We start from the raw sequence: 22,378 nt of genomic DNA, 5'->3' as shown, positions 1-22,378 counted from the left end.
CTGGTCCACCCCAAGGGTCTGCAACCAAAGGCAATGGCCTTGACTTGGCCACCTCATAGACTTATCCCCGGGGATTAGTAGGTGAGACACCCTTTGGTTTTCACACTATGCAAAATGATACAACAGCTACTCCAGTCAGCAGTCATAGAGAGTCTTCCTCAAGGAAGAAGAGTAGGTCAGCTGAGTAACGTTATAGAAACAGGGAAAGCCATGTCAAAGTATAGCAATTTTCTCCTATATTTCTAAGTACCTATTTAAAAAAGATTTTACAAAATGAGCAGATATATACAACACTAACATCATTATGTAAGGCACATTTTTATTTAGAAAAATTCACGGTGGAAAAACAGTACAGCTCTCTGGTTAATAGAGGCTAAGTAACTGCTCATGGACAACATTGCATTCGTCTTATTAAAATGCGAAACAAAATTCAACTATATATTATGGAAACAGTAAACACGTCAGTGGCAATTCAATCAGTTGATTGTGTATATTTACCTTTTGCATTATTTTGTCTACATTTAGCAAAACAAATGTTCTTGCCAGAGCAATTTAATCATTCCCAAAAAGGTTTCTATTTCATGACTGCTCGCTAAGTACTCTCTTGCAAACTCAATTGACTGCATGACCCTGCAAACGTTTCTTTTTACCACACTTTTAAAAGAATCAATATTGTTCATCAATGCCAAGAGAATACTTCATCAAAGAAATTACACCACTAAGTTGCATATGGAAAACCAGCAATGAAGTCAGGTGCATTAAAGCATAATTGATTGTACCATGAATGTATTATAAATTACAGATGTTTTCATTTTATTTCAGCTATGGGATTAATGTGCTCGACCTTGTTCAAATAAGTCATGTGAAGAACACTTTGGTAGACCCGGAGTACTTCTTTAAGATTATAAAATATTTAATGAACTGTTTTATTAATTACTTTGAATCCAAAATGACTATATGAGATGGCTATTCCAATGAACGCAGTGCCATGTTTTTATTGAACATGCCTGGAAAGCAATCTAGAGTTTCTATGAATTTGTATATGTATGCATTGCTTTAGGTTATGACAAATGTCTGCTCAAACCAATGTGCATCTGTTCATATTTGTCATAACACATGTTATAACCCTACTTACCAAAAGATTGCAGATAACATTTGATTTACAGAAGTGAACCTATTCCAGCCAGTGTGATAAAACGAATGGATTTGCAAAAACAGTTATTTCATACAATTTCACAAGCTGATTTTCTTTTGTCAATATTTTGTACATTACTCAAAAGTTCCAATGCCTGTGCATATCTACCACTTGAGCTACAACTGCAGTGCATTTTAAAAGAATAGCTCACTATGATGAATGATGATGGTTTAGTTGAAAGGATCGATTTCATTAGTAGATATTGTACACAGACTTTTGATTAAGACAACTTGCAAATGAACTGAAAAATAATATATGCTATGGCTACAGTTAGAAAGGAAAATGACCATATTTAATCGGAGAGGAGCAGACGACAATTATTTTTGGGGAAATTATAAAAATAAAGGCAGTAAAATGAATTCTTCAGAGTGTACTGCAGTTTTAAGAAAGGCAACAGTATGTCCTCAAAATGTGAAAACCCATCAAAAGAGACATAGGCAAAAAATGGTGTGATTGTTCCTTAGTCCAAAGCTTGATATTCCACCAGCACATACAAAAAGTCATTGTATGCCGCTCAAAGTTTTCTGGAGTTACCTCAATGGATATGGGAAATTTCAGAGATGGGATTGCTGTGGCAGAAAGTCTCGATTGTTCCCTCATTATATACAGAATCAACATTAGAAAAGCGCTGAGTGAATGAAAAACTCCTGACAACACATTCCTCTTTCTTCGTATTAATTTGAGAACTACCTCAGCAATCACTTTGACGACTCACCCATTGTTAGCACCACTGTGGAAGGTGCGGCAGGGACAAGGCGAGCCAGGAGCTGTTAGGCTACATTACTCCAGATCAAAGGACATTGCGTTTTGCTTCTGTTATACAATGTTTAGCAGTTAACCCAACCAGTGCATAATCTCTTCCTGATATAGGGTCAAAGGACTGGAAAACAATGTCTGCAATTTTAGCTAGCATGAAAGACACAATGAACATTTAGAAAATATTCAATAGTGGAAAGTTACCGGCAATTCAAATGAAAAAGAAGAAAACTATTGATAAAGAAAATGTGTGCCACATTTAGCAAGAAGAGAAGTATTGGCAGCAAATCTTAGAACAATTGATTTTCTTTAGTAAATGTTTTTGATATTCAAAACCTGGCCTTTCTGGAATGCGTGAAGAACTGCATACATTTGGCAATGGAAACTTCCTGAAAGTTGTTGAATATCAAATTATTTTGACCCACTCGTGGATGAGCATCTTTGGAAAATAGCAGACCAAAAGACACATATACACTACCTCGGGAAAGATATACAAAGTGAACTGATTCAGCGTTTAGCCACAGCTGTTAAAGAGGCAATCCTAACCTCAGTTTGGGCTATCACATACTTTTCAATCATTCGAGATTGCACAACATATGTCACCATGTTGAACAAATGACAATGATCATTCGCTATGTGACCACCATGCCAGTGTTGGACTCTGATGATTGTGAGCCTGTGTGCATAAAGTAACAGTTTGTAGGATGTGTGCCAATAAAAGAGACAACTGGAGCTAGTATGACCAACACTATTCTACACCAATTACAACAATGGTCATTGTCCATTGAAATCTTGCCTGGCCAAGGCTATGATAATGGAAGCAATATGAAGCTGAAAGAAAATGGTACACAAAGAAGAATTTTATATGTAAATCCGCATGCGTTGTTTGTTTCTTGCAGTGCACATTCTTTAAATTTGGATGTCGATGATGCAGCTAAGTGTTGCTTGAAGAAAACTGCTTTCTTTGACATGGTAAACATATTTATGTGTATCTCTCTATTTTGACACACTGTTGGGAAGCTCTAAAGCACCATGTTCAAAATCCTACAATGAAACCACTGAGCGACACAAGATGGGAAAGTTGAATTCGTGCCTTGAATCCTCTCCACTATTAGCTAGCTTGTTGATGTGTATGATGCACTAGCTGAGATATCAAATGACACTAAGCATATAGGATCATATGGTATCATCCGTCTGTGTACTTATGAAGCAGTGCACATATGAAGCAGATGATGAGCCTACTAAAAGCCCCAAAGAAAAATTCAAAGTGAATTTTTCTTTGCCATCATGGACACAGCCCTTTAATCTGTAGAAGAAAGATTTACTCAAATGCAAAAAATTAGTTCTGTGTTTGGCTTCCGATACAACATACACAGTGTATATACCAAGGAGGCACATCAAATGTTTTACCATTGCTTGAGGCTACAGAAAGCGTTACAAAATGGGGACTTGAAGGACATTGATGCATCAGATTTGTGCAATGAATTGTAAGCCATTGCAAGACGAGTTACAAATTGTTCATCACCACAAGATGTACTGAAATTTTGCATACAATAATAATTTGGCTAGGAGTATTCCCAACACGTGTATTGCTTTCCAGATTCTCTTGACTCTGCCTGTTTCAGTAACAAGTGGCAACAAAGCTTTTCAAAGCTAAAGCTGATAAAAAATGATATTCGATCTTCAATGATACAAGAAAGACTTGTTGTTGGACTAACAACCTTGTCAATAGAGCAAGACATTGCTCGAAACATTAATATCAAGAACCCTCTGTCTACATTTCTGAAAAATACAGCACGGAAAGTACATTTCTAATGTATTTGCATTTTCACTTGTTTTAATACAACTGGTATGAAGTAACATGCAGGCCCAGAAAGGTGTGTTTGATATGTCTGGGTTACCAAAGGAATCTTGTATCATGTCTGACATGACTTAAGTCAACAGGTGGCCTGCTAAAGTGTTTCTTGGATTTGTGGGTGCTTTTGGAGAGTCACTCACTGTTTTTTAAGAGTTTTAAGACTGTTAATACGAGACATATTGCACATTATTGTTGAATTTATATATATATATTATACTTAGCAATTATTGGGACCCGTTTAGTATTTTGTACCAGCTAGTGATGCTTATGTGTTTACATGTGTCTAGTATGTATTACCAAAATAGGTTTCCTACTGTCTTTATTATATTGTCTATATATAATTTACAGAAAGGATTAGGTCCGCATGACTCAGTATTACATGTGTTGTTTCTATAGTATGATTAACTGGTTTAATAGACCTGTATTTAAGAAAACACAGAGGCTTGAATTTGACTTCTGAAACTTAACACTTTGAATGGACATGAGGGTGATAAAGTGCAATGGGATGTATCCACTGCAAAAGACGTGAGCTATGTGTTAGGTGGAGATAATGGGTAGCAGCAATCAGTAACAACATGGGGATGGTTGGTTGAGAAGGGTTGGGACCTGGAGTGGGGGTCTCCAATTGGACATGTTACCTATGGTGTCGAAATTCCATGCACTGCCCAGAAAGTCAAAAACCCTCTACCTCATCAAAGAACGTACAGGATCCTTTCAGGAAGGGAATGCCTGCTGGCAATATTTCCTGGTTCCCGAGCACCAGTCCCTTTCAAAGTGGAATCTGCAAAGTGTGCTTTATAGTTGTGGCTGCTTCAAAGAGGCAATGACACTGAAAGGTGTTAAAGTCAAGGGAACTCCTCCCTGGTCCAGGACCTCATGATCTAGCATTGTGAAGAAGTGGATGCAGCCTTCATGAGGGTGCACTTGTATACAGAATAGAACTTTGAGGGGGCATGCATTCTGTGCCCTTCTAGCAACAGTAGCTACAGTGACTGCACCATTAGTGGTGGCTGCAGCAGAACTGACTCTCTCCACTTTTGCCTCAGTGGACCTGAAATGTATCCAGACTATTATCATTGGTATATTTGTGCATGATGTACTGTTCATGCCACCATACCATTATTCTTGTTGGCACAATGTTGCTGGAGTGGGAGTGTGAAATGGCTGAATATGGTCTGACCTCATGTCCAATTGCAGATATTTGGAAGCTATTTCTCCTTTTCCCCAGCAAATATGTTTCTGTCTTGTTTCCAATCAAAGACAACATGCACACAAGATGCAGAAATGCAAGAGAAGAAACAAAAACAATAACATTGTTGTTATTGTAATTATTAACCTCCATGTACTTTCCTTCCCTTCCCCACTGTCATTTCTGCCAACATGTTTCCTTTTAGAACTACTAATATATATAAAAAGGTGTTTAGTTTGGATGTATACAAAAACACTCAATTACCTGCCTTTTGTTGGTTTTAGGTATTCCATACTCCTATTTGATTAGTCGCACATTGGTATGATGAGCATTGTGACATTTCAGGATGCACAGTGATTCCTACTATTACCAGCAGTGGTGGACATTTGCATGTACAGTTTGTAGAAACAATGCAGAAGTTAATTGTTCCTTCACTTAATAGATTGATCCCCTGATGTCGGTATATCTCAGAGATATTCAGCATAGCATTGTTGTGAATAAGAAAATAATCTCACTGGGCCAGCGTCACTGCGCGCTGTCTTCGTCTGGATTCACATGACAGCTCCCAGTCTCCTGGTTTCTCAGCTCCAGACAATCTTCCCAGCGTGAATTGGTGTTTGGGATTTCTCGAGGATCCTCTGCCAGTCTCAGCCTTGCAGCCTCCCTCTTGCTCTCCAAACTGCATCAGACCTTTCTCTCTCAGCAGCCTCCCTTTTTACACCTGTGTGAGGTTAATGGGCAGGAGGTGTGCGATTGGGGGGGGTGCCTGACCTTGCCTGACCTCATTAAGGGGAAAGCCTGCTGTCAGAGTGGTGTAATCTGTCTTCTTTGTCTTAGTGGGGTTTTCACTGGTAATCCTCACCCTCCAGGTTGCCTTTTCTTCTTCTCGGTATTATGTGAACATGGGGGGAGGGGATTTGTGTGTTTGAAAATATCCCAAGAAGACAGAGGGGTTGTATGGTTGTGGATAACGGGCGAGAGGGGGATACTGTGTCTCGCCTAGGGTATTCCCATTAGAATTTCCCTAGACTCCCCTACCCAGGTATTCCCCACACACTGGTCCATCCCCAGGGTCTGGATCCAAAGGCAATGGTCATGCCCTGGCCACCTGAATAAAGGATTTTCATGGTCTAAATGGGAGAATACCCCTAGGTTTCTCACAGCACCCTTCCACCTCCCCTGTGCTACTCTCTTCCACTGAAGTTACCTCTTCAATGTCAATTCTGACCTCTGATATTAGCATCTTCTCTGACCCTTGGGTTTCACATCCTCCCCATAACCCTGTCTCCTGCCACCTCTAACCTGCACCTAGATCCTTGCGTTATCCCTTCCTCCTGGATATGTCCTCCTTGCAATGCTATCATCCCCTCTTAACTCTCATCATCTCTTCCTGTACATTCGCCTTCACTGTTATGACTGCTTCCTTCTTCAACTTCCTATTTCCCACTATCTCCTTCTAGCTATTCTTGCTCTCTGATATTATCATCTCCTCCTTCAGTTCCATAATTTCAACCACCTCATTCTTTTCACTCTCAGTATCTGATCTTGCTGCATCTCTCCTAAGTTTCTACATTCCCACATCTCTCGCCATTCAATTTCAGCCTTTGATCTAATTCCTCCCTTTTTCAATTTCTTTGTTTGCACATTTTCCTCCAGCTCTACTCTGTTGACACCTCTGTATCCTATTACTTCTCTCTAGCCTCTGCTCCTTCCACCTATCTCTTGTCTTCAGCCTACTCTAAGCATGATCCTCCTGATCCTGCTGGCCACTCTGCAACTATGACTGGTAATTGAGTGGGGGTTGTGATTGGTTAACTTCCCTGAATGTACATGGGGCTACATTGGGATCAAGAAGCTGCCCTTAGACCATGTCTGGACTCATCGCCATCTTGGCTTTTAGGTTTCCCACAATGAGCTTCCTTACAGGTTCCAGTATTGATCTGAGGGTTAGTGTGTCCAGGATGTGAATTATAAGATTGAAACACCCTTGGTAAGCTTTTGAAACATTCTCTCTTCTCTGTAAAATTGCATGTGCAGGGACATTGACATATGTTATCCCTGATGTGAGATTCTCTTGGTGGGGAACAATGGATTTGTAACTTTGCCTCCCACGTTGAGTGTGCAGCATTCAGGAAGTCTCGGGCTTGTAACATTGTATCCACAGAACTGCATAGTTCATTGTGGTTTCCGCAGATCCCCGCACATAACTCTTTTGGTGTATCAGGCAAACTGGTAACAATATCAACATACATGCTATCCTTGTCCATTGTGTAATAAAAATGCAGGTTCCATGTGGTGAAAAGGTACGCACTTATCAATTGCGAGGGTAGCACTGTAAAAGGGAGAGTGGGGAAATGCAGGGGCACAGATAAGTATGACCAAAAGTAAGAGTAGGCTGAAACGCGGTAAATAGGCCTTAAAACATTCTTTTGCAGAAAACATGTGTTAGCTTTTTGTTAATCTGCAACAAAGCCACAGTGGCTTTTAACACATTGCAGGTCCCACAATCCGAGGACAGTATGGTAAGAAGCAAACAATAGTTCATTTTTGGGGGCCACAAATTAGAACCCACCGGTCCCGCCGACATGCGAGGAGGGAATAACCATTTTATAATTCAAAATGATTTGCAAAACATGATTTTTAGATGGAGTCAAAAGTTTGAAATTTCCCCCTAGTACGTTTCTCCCGGGAGGAAGGTCAAAGAGTTCTTAATATGCAACATTTGTATAGCAGTTTGTCCGTGGTTCAAGGCTTTGACAGTGCCATGGCAGAAAGCATTTCTCATGAGAACATAGATGAGATGACCGGGAAAGATGAATATAGTTCATCTGGTCATCTCAGATGTTTCAATGAACAGTCGTTATAACATGGGAAGTGGAGGTTGGGTTGTGATGAAACCAAATAATAATTAAGGGCGGTGTGGGAAGATTTGTGGACCCAATTACAGAACATGATGTATGTTTTTCTGTAAGGGTACATTGTGCGAGCACCAATCAGCTTGGTGTGGGGAGATTTTTTCATGATGCAAAGTTACTAACATTAATTAGCTCGGTTGTTATAAAAGTTTTAGATTTATGGGCGTTTCTTTGACAGCGCCTTTTCACACAGTTCTGTTCTGCGATCTGTTTGAATGTAGCTGTCCCAGCTGCATCTGGGCCCTGAATATACCTGTGTTACTTCTTGCCTGTGTGCACTCCTTTTTTTTACTACACTTGTAATTTTTCATTGGTGAGCCGCGAGGTGACCCCCGACACAGTTGCATGGAGCGGCAGGTTTTTAAAGGGAAAACCATGATTTCTTATGTCAGAAGTTTGGTCCACATCCATATCTATATTGGCCTGATGGTCTTGTGTAGTGGGGAGAGTCTAGACCACCAGGATGCACCTGCAGTAAAGCACTCTGGCTGTCACTTACTGTTGGAAGCCTTTATTTTTCCTGATTTGGGTCTTCGCCTGGACGATGTCTGGTACCAATTCCTATGTACATTGACCAACCAAAGCTAAATCCCAATGCCAAAAGTGACCACTGGTCCTGCGAACCCTGGGCCTTCCTCAACCAGACCAATCACAGACATTAGTGTCCCCAGCAGATTCAAAAATACCTGTAGTGTTCTCTGGGAAAATCAAAGTCAGTTGATCAAGTTAACATACCTGTGTCTGTCCTCCCCTCTCCTCCATAGGGCTATATTTGGCATAAAGTCCCGAGCCTACCTCACTGTAACCTGATCTTTGGTGGTAGAACCTTGGTTGAGGATCCTTCCCTAGGCCTATCCTATTGTGTTGGATTGCATGAGTACTCAACTGAATATTACTTTAATTTTTAGGAACTGTGGAACTCTTCATAAACACTCGCACTTCTACTCTTGTAACAACTGACCTGAAGAAGTATATGCATTGTAAATGGTGACCTTTGGGCACTGGGGCACACACCATCATCGGTTTGGACTGTTTAAGATTGAGGTAAGATGTCTGTGATGCTTTTAAAGAGTTATGTCTATGTTTCTATACACCTCCCTACCCAACTGCATTACACTGGAAATGTATTTGTATGCAATTCAATTTCTTCTAAGCATGGATGTCTTGAGATGTGGCCTTGACTGCTCTGCTACCTGACCTTGATTGGGTTTTGGCTAACCTCTCAGTGTCTTCCCTGCTCACCATAATAATAATTAGCACTCTGCCCAGAAGCACAAGCCTAGGGTTTGATCAAGTAAAATAAACAAATGAAATGTGAAGTAAGAAAGAAACTCCATTTATGGAAGCCACCAGTTGTTTCAAAAGATGTGCCATCACTTCCCCATCAAAAGGCACCCAGAGGTTCCTCCCTCTGGCCAAGAGAGATAAGACCTCTTAATCAAAAGAGGAATGACACCCCTTAATGAAAGGAAACCACAATTTACCCCAGGGCACTGTGAAGGAAAGGAGTGAAGGCTGGAGTCCCTTGCCTTTGAAGACCCAGGGCCTTGTCCTACAAAAGAGCTGCCATTTCATCTTGAAAGTCTTAAAAGTCAACCTAAGGTAAGCCTGAAGAAGAGGGTGTGTGTGCATGTGGGTGTCGTGTGTGTATGTACACTGTGTTAAATATTTCTACTCTGTGTCCTGTTTTAAACATGTTGGCAATGTATTGCTCTGCTGGAATACATGTGTTTTTTCCCAAAGTTGAATGCACTTTTACTAGAATCTACATGAGTGCTACTGTATATACTCATTAACTCCTTTTATGAGAGGTGGGATAATATAATGTCACTTTCATTTTATACTAGCTGGTTAGGTCATGTTATATTTTATTGAGGTTTCATTGTTTTGATTTGAATAATTCTGAAGTGCCTTGAAGTGGTCATAAAACAGCAGGAAGCAACCCCCTAAACATGCCAAAAAAAGAAGCTAAGTCTTGGAAATCTAACCTGTTAACTAGATGTACACTCCTCCTTTGACCTAGCATTTACATGATGCCTGCTATTAACAGTACACCATAACGGCAGCCCAGGGTGAAAAGGCTAGTAACTGTCTGAATAATGAAGATTAACCTTCATAATTATATGATATGATATTTTATTTGTAGCGCACCCATACACAAGTGTTTCAATGTGCGACGAGTGGGGGGGGGCAAGGCAACAATCTTACTAGGCCCAGTGACTTTGAGATTGCGCAAGGGCAGGCGAGGGGAGGAAGAAAAAGTGCTGGGGAAAGGGAAGGAGGAGAAGTGGAGGACATAGGGTCATAACACAAGAAACATGAAGTGCGGCCAACAGATGGCAATGCAAGGTTAAGTGCAGAACGACAAGTGATGGATAGTGCAGGCAGAGGGGTAGTAGGGTTACAGATACAGCCCCAAGTGCAGGGTTTCCAGAAGGCATTGCAGGTGTACAACTGGAAGGACAGGGACCTGGACCCGTGGTACACAGTGTAGCCAGCTAGCCAATGCAGTAACAGATAGGTGATCAGTAGGGAAGAGGAAGAGAGAAGGCAGAAGCAAAGAGGAAGGTCTTGAGCTGCTTCCGGAACCAGAGGTGATTCTGCTCAAGTTTCAGAGAGGCAGGGAGGCTGTTCCAGAGGGAGGTGCCCGCAAAAGAGAGAGATCTCCCTCCAGCTCATTTCTTGGAAAAATGCCTGACCCTCAAGGAGTTGAGGTGGAGGAGGAAAGGGCTCGAGTAGGAAATACTTGAGGAGAGAAAGCTGGAGAGATGTTGGTCCCAGGAACCAGAAGGCCTTGTGGAAGATGCAGATGGTCTTGAATGGGATCCTTACAGCCACTGGGAGCCAATGGAGTGATTTCTGCACTGGAGAGATACGATCCCTGGGCTTCAGGCCAATGACAAGTCATGCAGTCCTGTTTTGGATGAGTTGCAAAGGGCGGAGAGTAGAGGCAGGTAGATTTAAAAAGAGGCTACTATAATAGTCAAGCCTAGAGAGAACCAGGGCTCTAGCGACAGTGATCTTCTGGGTGAAGGAGAGGAGAGGGAGAATACCCCTGAGGAGGTGCAGTTGGTAGTTTGACTTCTTCGAGACATCGGAGATGTGAGGAGAGAAGGAGAGAGTGGAGTCGAAGATAACCCCAAGGTTCTTAGCCTCGCAGGTGGGAGCAGGGTGAGGGCAAAGGGGTGCCAGCCAGAGAGTGAGGGGAAAGGAGGGTGCTGGTGTGCCAATGAAGAGGGCCTCTGTCTGGCTGGCATTCAGGCAGAGATCATTGCTGGTGCACCACTCTTGGATTGCAGAGAGACAATCAGGGATGGGAGAAGAAGAAGAGGCGACAGTAGGGAGCCTGAAAGCGAGCTCGGTGTCATCCGCATAGCATTTGAAGTTGGCGCAGAAAGCAGAAATGTGGTGGGTGAGAGGTGCCAGGTATTGGTTGAACAACCAGGGAAAGAGGTTAGACCCCTGAGGAACACCACACGAGGAGTGAGAGATAGAGGAGAGGACGGACCCAAGTTGGACCTGTGAGGGTCGATCAGAGATTAAAGAGGTTAAATTAAAGAGGTTAACCAGACCTAGCCTCAGCATAAGATGATTCCTGTCCCACACACCAACATAACAATAACTTTAAATTCACTAGCAGGAATTAGGATCCTCCAGGACGGTTGGAATGGAAGTCTGCTGTCAGGGAAGCTGTGGTCAAAGTCCCACCCTTAACGAGCCCATATTTCCTTCCAGCTTTCCCTTCTATAGAACATTGCCGTAAATGGCTGTTCGGGGCTCAGGGGTGCTATGTTTTCTTGACCATGATTTCAACATGCCTTTCCTCGCCATGACACTGAAAATCTCAAAAGTCTGGTCATGACAGGCTTTGTGTCTTTAAGCAATTTAGACACAAATCTAGGATTTTGGTAAACTTGATATAAACAAGCTGAGTTTTCTGCTTGCTTTTCATGAAGCTTCTGCAAACTTGGCAAATTTGGATTCATGACATACAAATGTTCCCAAATGTTGTTTTGAGGCTTAGGCAAGTAAGCGAAAGGACTGTGCTATCTGTGTTTTCTGTAGCATGGCTTCAACATGCCCAGGCACACAATGCAGCAAATACATTCCTGAAATAACCCAGTGGTGCAGCTAACACTTCCTCCCGAGCTATCTCTCGGCGCTACACCTCATAGAATACAGATGATACAGTACCGTTGGTCCAATTGTACAGATAGCTCCTCCACCTTTTCCTTTTCAGGCCTTCCTGTGTATCTTAACTATTCCTCACCCTCATACCAACTATCTACTTGGCTTTGTTGCTCCCTGCCACTACTGAATGTTCTATCATACTCCTCCTTTACCTCTATGATGGGAAAATCACTTCAACATCATAATGTATGGCAGGAGGCTCTATAAAAATGCAAGTAACATTACATAATATGCAAACTCAAAGAAATGATCTACCCAAGAACAGGCAAGTAGGTAAAATGATAATCACATTTTGCACTTTATTCTACTCATTTAAAATTCATAGTTGAACATGGGCTTTCCCCTGTGGGATTTTTCAAGGCAATGTCACAATAGTTTAGGCAATATGACAATGGTTTGCATATAGAAACAACATGGTATGTTGGGTTTAGTTTAGTGGTGTAGCCATTTAGTGAATACATTCCAATACACCGCCATTTTAGGCATGCTTATGAAGTTGCCTTACTGTCCGTTGTGTCACCAATCTGCCTGACTATGGTGCACCCATGGGGACAGGAAATGCCTGTGCACATATGACGACTCTTGTTGATGAACATATAGACAAGTAGGAGGTATGTAAGGCATGTATAAAGCAGAAAACCTCACTTGGAAGCAAAAGAGAGCCGTACAACAGGCACACACCCAGGGGGTTACAAGTAGGTTGCAGCAATCATATGGGAGCTGTGGGGCAAGAGTAGCGGGGAGGGTGTGGTGGACTCCAAAGGGGAAGAAATAGGTTTCAGTGGTGTGATCAGCAATTTGCAAAATGATAGACATCGCCTCACATGATTGCAATGGCCACATCTCAGGGAGATTTTGAAGTAAAAAATAACAAGATGTGTCGACGGAACATGCTTTTTAGGACAGAATAAAGAAACATGTGTGCAAGAGTCACTCTCCAGTACAATAGTTCTCCAGTACAATAGTTCCTATCCTCATGGGAAAGGCCATGGGTTAAGCCCTTGCCTCAGACATAGGATCACCATGTACTTCATCCATTGGATCTTGACAGATTTCATTCAGCATATCAGGTAGATTACAGCGTCAGTCAGAATGTCAATCATGTTAAGATTATTACATGTTAGGCTCCTCTTTCAAGAAATCAAAATCAAACATCGCACTTGCATGTGTATTTATGAGTTGAAAACACATACAAGAACATTTTAAGAAAGGTGGTCGGCTCAGTTATCAGTTTTACTATTAAGCCATTAAACCTAAAATTATGAGATGTATTTTTGAAAAGGTTTAATCCTCTACTATAATAGGGTCCCTAGACCATTATTTGTATGCTAACTGCAAACGAATCACACCAGACACCCATGTCCCCTCAATCACTATGGTCCAATTGTCCTCCCTACCATGGATACTCCCTAAATCAGAACCTTCACCTTCACAGATCCTCCTCCTTCTCTTTTTCTGCATATCCAACTTTTTTTAACACATATGTGTACATTTTGTGAAAAAGAAAACTTGCAAAGGGTGCGTAAACATCTGTAGAAATCATATTATGAATAAAATATGGATTGAACATTGTATGGTCCATTGGCCAAACATGAACAACAGCACATTACATAGAATGAACCTCCTGCCATTTCAAAGATGCTAAAACATCACGGCTAATAACCTCTGAGGTTCTGCTACGCTGCTATGAATAAAGTGGGAATATAAGGGGTTCAGGGCTAGGAAATATTAGGTAGGATGGGAGGTGGCCAGGTTTGGGGGGATTTGGTGAGATAGGAAACGTCCCCATCAACTATACATGACAATTAGAGTGAATCAAAAAGGGAGATGAGCTTACACCATTTACCATATTTTCTTTCAGTTATTCGCACAAATCTAAGAAACAAGGTGCATTCGAAAATTGGACGTATAATGTACCAAATAGCATACTCATCATTCATCCAAACATCCAATAGTTTAAGGATTCGGTGGAATTCGAATTTGAAGCTGAATATTTTTTTTAATTATTATGGTCTAAACTTTGAAAATACAGTTTAAACATGGTGTGTTCCTGTGTTTCATGTATTTCTCTTGATACTAATGAACATTTCATCCTTATTTAAAGCAAACAGGCCAGAAAGTAACAGATGAGCAAAAGAATAGGAACAGAATGTATGGAATTATGTTATATGCGCAAAACCAGTGCTACTCAAACTGTCAGGCTTCACAACAAAACGTGCTAGGTTGCAGTTAATAAAATGGACACTGCAGTTTTCAACTGCCATTGTAAATCGAAAACTTTGCATTATCTTGCGAGTTGCAAGGTAGGTTAGCTGGAAAGTGGATTCAAAACTTCCCTTCCATCTCACACAGAAATGTCCATATGCTTTTTGTATGTTCAAGCAAGACACAAGTTGATGATAGAAGTGAGGTGAGTGTACTTCATTGGCCTACTATTTTTAAAGAGGGGAATTCCTCCCCCTACACACCAAACAAGGGTCAGGACGCTCCCAGAGAGGCCAGTCGTGTTGAAACCGGGGTCATAAAACGTAGGAAAGTCTGACATGTGACTAAGGGGTCGATTCATGGAATTAATGTGCGGCGAAAATTTCCGTGCAGAGGTGCCAAAACGTGCGATTCGCAGTGAAAGTGCGAAAATCGCAGTGCAAGTGCGAAAATCTCAGTGAAACCAGCGCCCACCGATTCATGGAAGTCTGTGCGCGAGAAAAACATTGGATGTGCGCTGAAAATGTGTGCAGCGTACGCCGGCGCACAGGTCATCCAACAGCGTGCGCCACGGCCACTGCGAAATCGCGCATAGCGCGGCGCACATCACAAAAGTAGGCGGAACACGGGGCGTAACACTCGGAATGGGGAACAACGCGTGAAAATATGGGCGTCACGGGGGAAGTACAGGAGGCAAGTGCGCGGAACGCCCACACGCTCGCCTACAACCAGTATTCATGGAATCGAATAGGGCAAACCAGCGCACGGTCAAAGACGCGCACAGGGCCAAACAAGTACGCCACAAGAAAGCAGGCGGTAGCGCCCCTGCGCCTGAAAAAAATGTGCGCCAAAATGTGCGCTAACAAAAAGCACCCATATACAGCCATGATGAATGGTCCACACAGTGGCCCTCTAGGACAAATGATGAGCAAAGGGGTACCGACAAACACGGACACCCGCTGTGTGAAAAATAGCGTGTGCATGTGTTGCTGGGTGCGCGGGAAGTTCCACACGAGATTGGCCTGGGTACGTGTACTTCGGGGTGCGCGGGAAGTTCCACACGCGATTGGCCTGGGTACGTGTACTTCGGGGTGCGCGGGAAGTTCCACACGTGATTAGCCTGGGTACGTGTGTTTCGGGGTGAACGGGAAGTTCCACACGCGATTGGCCTGGGTACGTGTACTTCGGGATGTGCGGGAAGTTCCACACGTGATTGGCCTGGGTACGTGTATTCCGAGGTGCGCGGGAAGATTCACACTCGATTTCAGCAGGGTACGTGTATTTCGGTGGTGCCGGGGAATGCTACATGTGATTTGGCCGTGTGGGTCCCCCCAGGTGTTCACTCTACACCCTCCACGTCCCCTGCAGGCAGCCCACACCACAGGGGACTACCCTGCACCCCTGCTCATGTCCCACAGGCAACCCATCCACCATGGCCATGCCCACCAGCCAACCCACATGTCACCTTGCACTACTGATCACCAAGACATGTCTCCCAGCACCCCCACCCCCCAGCATCCAGGGGCACCCTCCACCAGGCCCCCACACATGTCTCCCACCACCCGCACCCCCCGTCAGTGCAGGGCACCCTCCACCAGGCCCCCACTCATGTCTACCACCCCCCCACCCCCCAGTAGTGCAGGGGCACCCTCCACCAGGCCCCCACACATGTCTCCCACCACCCCCACCCCCCAGCAGTGCAGGGCACCCTCCACTAGGCCCCCACACATGTCTCCCACCACCCCCACCCCCCAGCAGTGCAGGGCACCCTCCACCAGGCCCCCACTCATGTCTACCACCACCCCCACTCCCCAGCAGTGCAGGGCCACCCGCCACCAGGCCCCCACACATGTCTTCCACCACCCAACCCCCAGCAGTGCAGGGCACCCTCCACCAGGCCCCCACACATGTCTCCCACCACCCCCACCCCCCAGCAGTGCAGGGCTAGCCTCCACCAGGCCCACACTCATGTCCAACTCATGTCTCGCTGCACCTCCACCCCCCAGCAGTGCAGGGGCAGCCTCCAACAGGCCCCCACTCATGATTTCCTGCACACCCACCCCCCAGCATCCAGGGGCAGCCTCCACCAGGCCCCCACTCATGTCCCCCTGCACCCCAACCCCCCAGTAGTGCAGGGGCACCCTCCACCAGGCCCCCACTCATGTATCCCACCACCCCCACCCCCCAGCATCCAGGGGCACCCTCCACCAGGCCCCCACTCATGTCTACCATCACCCCCACCCCCCAGCAGTGCAGGGCACCCTCCACCAGGCCCCATTCATGTCTACCACGACCCCCACCCCCCAGCAGTGCAGGGTTAGCCTCCACCAGGCCCCCACTCATGTCCAACTCATGTCTCCCTGCACCCCCACCCCCCAGCAGTGCAGAGGCAGCCTCCACCAGGCCCCACTCATGTTTTCCCGCACCCCAACCCCCCAGCAGTGCAGGGGCAGCCTCCACCAGGCCCCCACTCATGTCTCCCCCCACCCCACCCCCCAGCAGTGCAGGGCACCCTCCACCAGGCCCCACTCATGTCTACCACTACCTCCAGCCCCCAGCAGTGCAGGTGCACCTTCCACCAGGCCCCCACACATGTCTCCCACCACCCCCACCCCCAGCAGTGCAGGGCACCCTCCACCAGGCCCCCACTCATGTCTACCACCACCCCCACCCCCCAGCATCCAGGGGCACCCTCCACCAGGCTCCCACTCATGTCTACCACCACCCCCACCCCCCAGCCACGAGGGGCACCCTCCACCAGGCCCCCACTCATGTCTCCCACCACCCCCACCCCCCAGCAGTGCAGGGCACCCTCCACCAGGCCCCCACTTATGTCTACCACCACCCCCCACCCCACAGCAGTGCAGGGGCACCCTCCACCAGGCCCCACACATGTCTCCCACCACCCCCACCCCCCAGCAGTGCAGGGCACCCTCCACCAGGCCCCCACACATGTCTCCCACCACCCCCACCCCCGAGCAGTACAGGGGCAGCCTCCACCAGGCCCCCACACATGTCTCCCACCACCCCCACCCCCCAGCAGTGCAGGGCACCCTCCACCAGGCCCCCACACATGTCTCCCACCACCCCACCCCCCAGCAGTACTGGGTTAGCCTCCACCAGGCCCCCACTCATGTCTACCACCACCCCCACCCCCCAGCCACCAAGGGCACCCTCCACCAGGCCCCCACTCATGTCTCCCACCACCCCCACCCCTCAGCAGTGCAGGGGCAGCCTCCACCAGGCCCCCACGCATGTCTACCATCACCCCCACCCCCCAGCAGTGCAGGGTTAGCCTCCACCAGGCCCCCACTCATGTCCCCCTGCACCCCCACCCCCCAGCAGTGCAGGGGTACCCTCCACCAATCCCCCACTCATGTCTCCCACCACCCCCACCCCCCAGCATCCAGGGGCACCCTCCTCCAGGCCCCCACTCATGTCTACCACTACCTCCAGCCCCCAGCAGTGCAGGTGCACCTTCCAGCAGGCCACCACACATGTCTCCCACCACCCCCACCCCCCCAGCAGTGCAGGGGCACCCTCCACCAGTCCCCCACTCATGTTTTCCTGCACCCTCACCCCCCAGCATTCAGGGGCAGCCTTCACCAGACCCCTACACATGTCTCCCACCACCCCCACCCCCCAGCAGCGCAGGGCACCCTCCACCAGGCCCCCACTCATGTCTACCACCACCCCCACCCCCCAGATGTGCAGGGGCACCCTCCACCAGGCCCCCACACATGTCTCCCAGCATCCCCACCCCCCACATAAAGGGGCACCCTCCACCAGGCCCCCACACATGTCTCCCACCACCCCACCCCCCCACCCCCCAGCAGTGCAGGGCACCCTCCACCAGGCCCCCACTCATGTCTACCACCACCCCCATCCCCCAGCAGTGCAGGGTTAGCCTCCACCAGGCCCCCACTCATGTTCTCCTGCACCCCCACCCCCCAGCATCCAGGGGCAGCCTCCACCAGGCCCCCACTCATGTCTCCCTGCACCCCCACCCCCAGCAGTGCAGGGCACCCTCCACCAGGCCCCCACTCATGTCTACCACCACCCCCACCCCCCAGCAGTGCAGGGCCGCCCTCCACCAGGCCCCACACATGTCTCCCACCACCCAAAACCCCCAGCATCCAGGGGCACCCTCCACCAGGCCCCCATACATGTCTCCCACCACCGCCACCCCCCAGCAGTGCAGGGCACCCTCCACCAGGCCCCCACTCATGTTTCCCTGCACCCCCACCCCCCAGCATCCAGGGGCACCCTCCACCAGGCCCCCACTCATGTCTACCATCACCCCCACCCCCCAGCAGTGCAGGGCACCCTCCACCAGGCCCCCACTCATGTCTACCACCACCCCAACCCCCCAGCCACCAGGGGCACCCTCCACCAGGCCCCCACTCATGTCTCCCACCACCCCCACCCCCGAGCAGTGCAGGGCACCCTCCACCAGGCCCCCACTCATGTCTACCACCACCCCCACCCCCCAGCAGTGCAGGGGCACCCTCCATAAGGCCCCCACACTTGTCTCCCACCACCCCCACCCCCCAGCAGTGCAGGGCACCCTCCACCAGGCCCCACACATGTCTCCCACCACCCCCACCCCCCAGCAGTGCAGGGTTAGCCTCCACCAGGCCCCCACTCATGTCTACCCCCACCCCCACCCCCCAGCCACCAGGGGCACCCTCCACCAGGCCCCCACTCATGTCTCCCACCACCCCCACCCCCCAGCATCCTAGGGCACCCTCCACCAGGCCCCCACTCATGTCTACCATCACCCCCACCCCCCAGCAGTGCAGGGCACCCTCCACCAGGCCCCCACTCATGTCTACCACCGCCCACACCCCCCAGCCACCAGGGGCACCCTCCACCAGGCCACCACTCATGTCTCCCACCACCCCCACACCCCAGCAGTGCAGGGCACCCTCCACCAGGCCCCCACTCATGTCTACCACCACCCCCACCCCCCAGCAGTGCAGGGGCACCCTCCATAAGGCCCCCACACATGTCTCCCACCACCCCCCCACCCCAGCAGTGCAGGGCACCCTCCACCAGGCCCCCACACATGTCTCCCACCACCCCCACCCCCCAGCAGTGCAGGGCACCCTCCACCAGGCCCCCACACATGTGTCCCACCACCCCCATCCCCCAGCAGTGCAGTGTTAGCCTCCACCAGGCCCCCACTCATGTCTACCACCACCCACACCCCCCAGCCACCAGGGGCACCCTCCACCAGGCCCCCACTCATGTCTCCCACCACCCCCACCCCCCGGCACTGCAGGGTTAGCCTCCACCAGGTCCCCACTCATGTCTACCATCACCCCCACCACCCAGCAGTGCAGGGGCACCCTCCACCAGGCCCCCACTCATGTCTACCATCACCCCCACCCCCCAGCATCCAGGGGCACCCTCCACCAGGCCCCCACTCATGTCTACCATCACCCCCACCCCCCAGCAGTGCAGGGCACCCTCCACCAGGCCCCCACTCATGTCTACCACCACCCCACCCCCCAGCAGTGCAGGGGCACCCTCCACCAGGCCCCTACACATGTCTCCCAGCACCCCCACCCCCCAGCATCCAGGGGCACCCTCCACCAGGCCCCCACAAATGTCTCCCACCACCCCCACCCCCCAGCAGTGCAGGGTTAGCCTCCACCAGGCCCCCACTCATGTCCAACTCATGTCTCCCTGAACCCCCATCCCCAGCAGTGCAGGGGCAGCCTCCACCAGGACCCCACTCATGTTTTCCTGCACCCCCACCCCCCAGCATCCAGGGGCAGCTTCCACCAGGCCCCCACGCATGTCCCCCTGCACCCTCACCCCCCAGCAGTGCAGGGGCAGCCTCCACCAGACTCCCACTCATGTCTCCCACCACCACCACCCCCAGCAGTGCAGGGGCACCCTCCACCAGGCCCCCACACATGTCTCCCAGCACCCCCAACCCCCAGCATCCAGGGGTACCCTCCACCAGGCCCCCACACATGTCTCCCACCACCCCCACCCCCCAGCAGTACAGGGCACCCTCCACCAGGCCCCCACTCATATCTACCACCACCCCCATCCCCCAACAGTGCAGGGGCACCCTCCACCAGGCCCCCACACATGTCTCCCACCACCCCCACCCCCCAGCAGTGCAGGGCACCCTCCATCAGGCCCCCACTCATGACTACCATCACCCCCACCACCCAGCAGTGCAGGGGCAGCCTCCACCAGGCCCCCACTCATGTCTCCCACCACCCTGTTAGGGAGAATTCTCTGTTTAGGCTGAATTTCCTAACCTAGTGAGTCCCCCAGCAGCTTTGCTGGATTTCTGGAGTTTGTTTTTTTTCCATCCTGCCAAGAGTGAGACTCTTTTCTCCCACTCTTGAACATGTATGTGTATAATTCCTTTGAAATGTCAATGTGTTCGATGGGCTATGGGGTCTTTTACTCCATAGGGTCTCATAGGATTTTCTATGTGCGTTACACCGCACCCTACGTGCCGTAACACGGGGGCGCCCTAGCGGGTCCCCCACCATAAACTCCATACCCGGGGACTGACTACTGTCTCCCCGGCATGTAAAGTCACCATTGGCTTTACTAGACCTAAATTTACTAACAGAACTAGTACCAACCATCTTATTGTGGACGTACTGGTAGGGGTAATTCGATTACCCCTAGATCTGTTACTCGAGGGGGCACTGTCCCGTCCCCCCTCGTCGAGTTTTGGCTGGTGGCAGTGGAAACTACTTGTTATGTTCGACCCCGAACATACCCCTATGGGATTCGTCCCATTGTTGGAGATGGATACTTTTTCTCATTAATCTCTGACGTACCACCGATCTACTTATCTTAAATAAGTTTATCGAGTGGTATTTTCTGCCAAAACTCGGTTTTAAAATGGCGTCTGTGTTCGTCTCTGTGACTCCTAAACTAAAGGTTGAGCCCTTTGTTCTACTTTTGGCGGGCCTCTGTACAGAGACCCTCCAACGTGGTGCCATTCTGTCTGGGTTACCTCAGGGGCGTGGGAGGGGTTTAGGCACCCTGGACCGAGTTGCCTTGCCAACTCAGGTCGCACTCTGGAGTGATTGGCCCAGGTGGTGAGCCTTCCCGCTCACCACTTAGCATGTGTTGATTGACAGCTAGGCTGAATGAATGGGGGCCTTCTGCATAAAAGCAGGGCTTTTGGGACTGGATCTTCAGAAGTCGCCACAGGACCTAAGAATCCGACGAGGGTAACGCTGAGCCGACCTGCACAACAACACCTCCGGTGGAGCCCTGCGGAACCGACTCACCACTTCCCGACGACAGAGGAGATCTCCCTGCCGGAGAGTCTCTTCCCCTGACTGGTGGGAACAACCAGTCCCCTTTGCTTTTTATTCGCCTCAGGACGCAGTGGTCGAATTGCCCGTGCAGAGCACCTCGGCAACCGGATAGCCACTACCCCTGTACCGCGACCAAAAGGTGGTGCCTTGTGACGGAGCACTCCGTGGCTGGTCTCTTCCCTGGTGGTGCACCGGACTTCACTTTCCCTTCGACGACGAGATCATCTCTACTCTTGGCCAAGACTCGACGTGCATCCACCACCAGGAACAACTGCCCCCTGCCGGAGATGCCCTCCACAACAAGGTACCGTGTCCGCCTGGCTTCCCTTTCGGTCGGTTCGAGTGAGGTGTCTTAATCCTCTCCGTTCCGCTGGGTCGCCTCCAAGCTTTGCTCATTATTTGTTCTGAACTGGTTCGATCTGCCGATAACAATTTGCTATAAAGAATCGAATGCATCTCCACTAGAGACTTTTTGGGACATCGTGCCTTGCCTCTCTCCGAGTGGGCCTGGCCTCTGAACTTTACAAATCTATTGTGATTCTTGCCTTCCTGCCTTGCATTTTATCCGCATAGGATTGAACTGTGTTGATTTCATAACCTGCCGATCTTTTTCTCTCCCGTCCTAACTAATATTCGAGTGTCATCTAGGTTGAGGTATACACCTCTGTCTGAAAATAAGTGGTAGCGGTAGAACCTAGAGTTGTCGATATTTTGCTAGGGGGATTGATCGTTTTCTACTTCGTAGATTAATTGTGTTTGATT

General features: G+C 48.8%; 1 long non-coding RNA gene across 1 annotated transcript in view; it reads left to right on the top strand.

The window, feature by feature from the left end:
* The window catches only part of LOC138526570 (uncharacterized), a 232,691-nt gene that overhangs the window by 10,820 nt on the left and 199,493 nt on the right, over nucleotides 1–22,378 (top strand). Inside the window, exon 2 of the long non-coding RNA XR_011283623.1 lies at nucleotides 8,822–8,957. This is a non-coding gene — a long non-coding RNA (uncharacterized lncRNA). The remainder of the gene's footprint in view (nucleotides 1–8,821; nucleotides 8,958–22,378) is intronic.

This window comes from Ambystoma mexicanum, chromosome 7p, assembly GCF_040938575.1.
Source record: "Ambystoma mexicanum isolate Mex_15411 chromosome 7p, UKY_AmexF1_1, whole genome shotgun sequence".
Taxonomy (NCBI): Eukaryota; Metazoa; Chordata; class Amphibia; order Caudata; family Ambystomatidae; genus Ambystoma; species Ambystoma mexicanum.
This window is presented reverse-complemented; position numbering and strand designations above follow the sequence as displayed.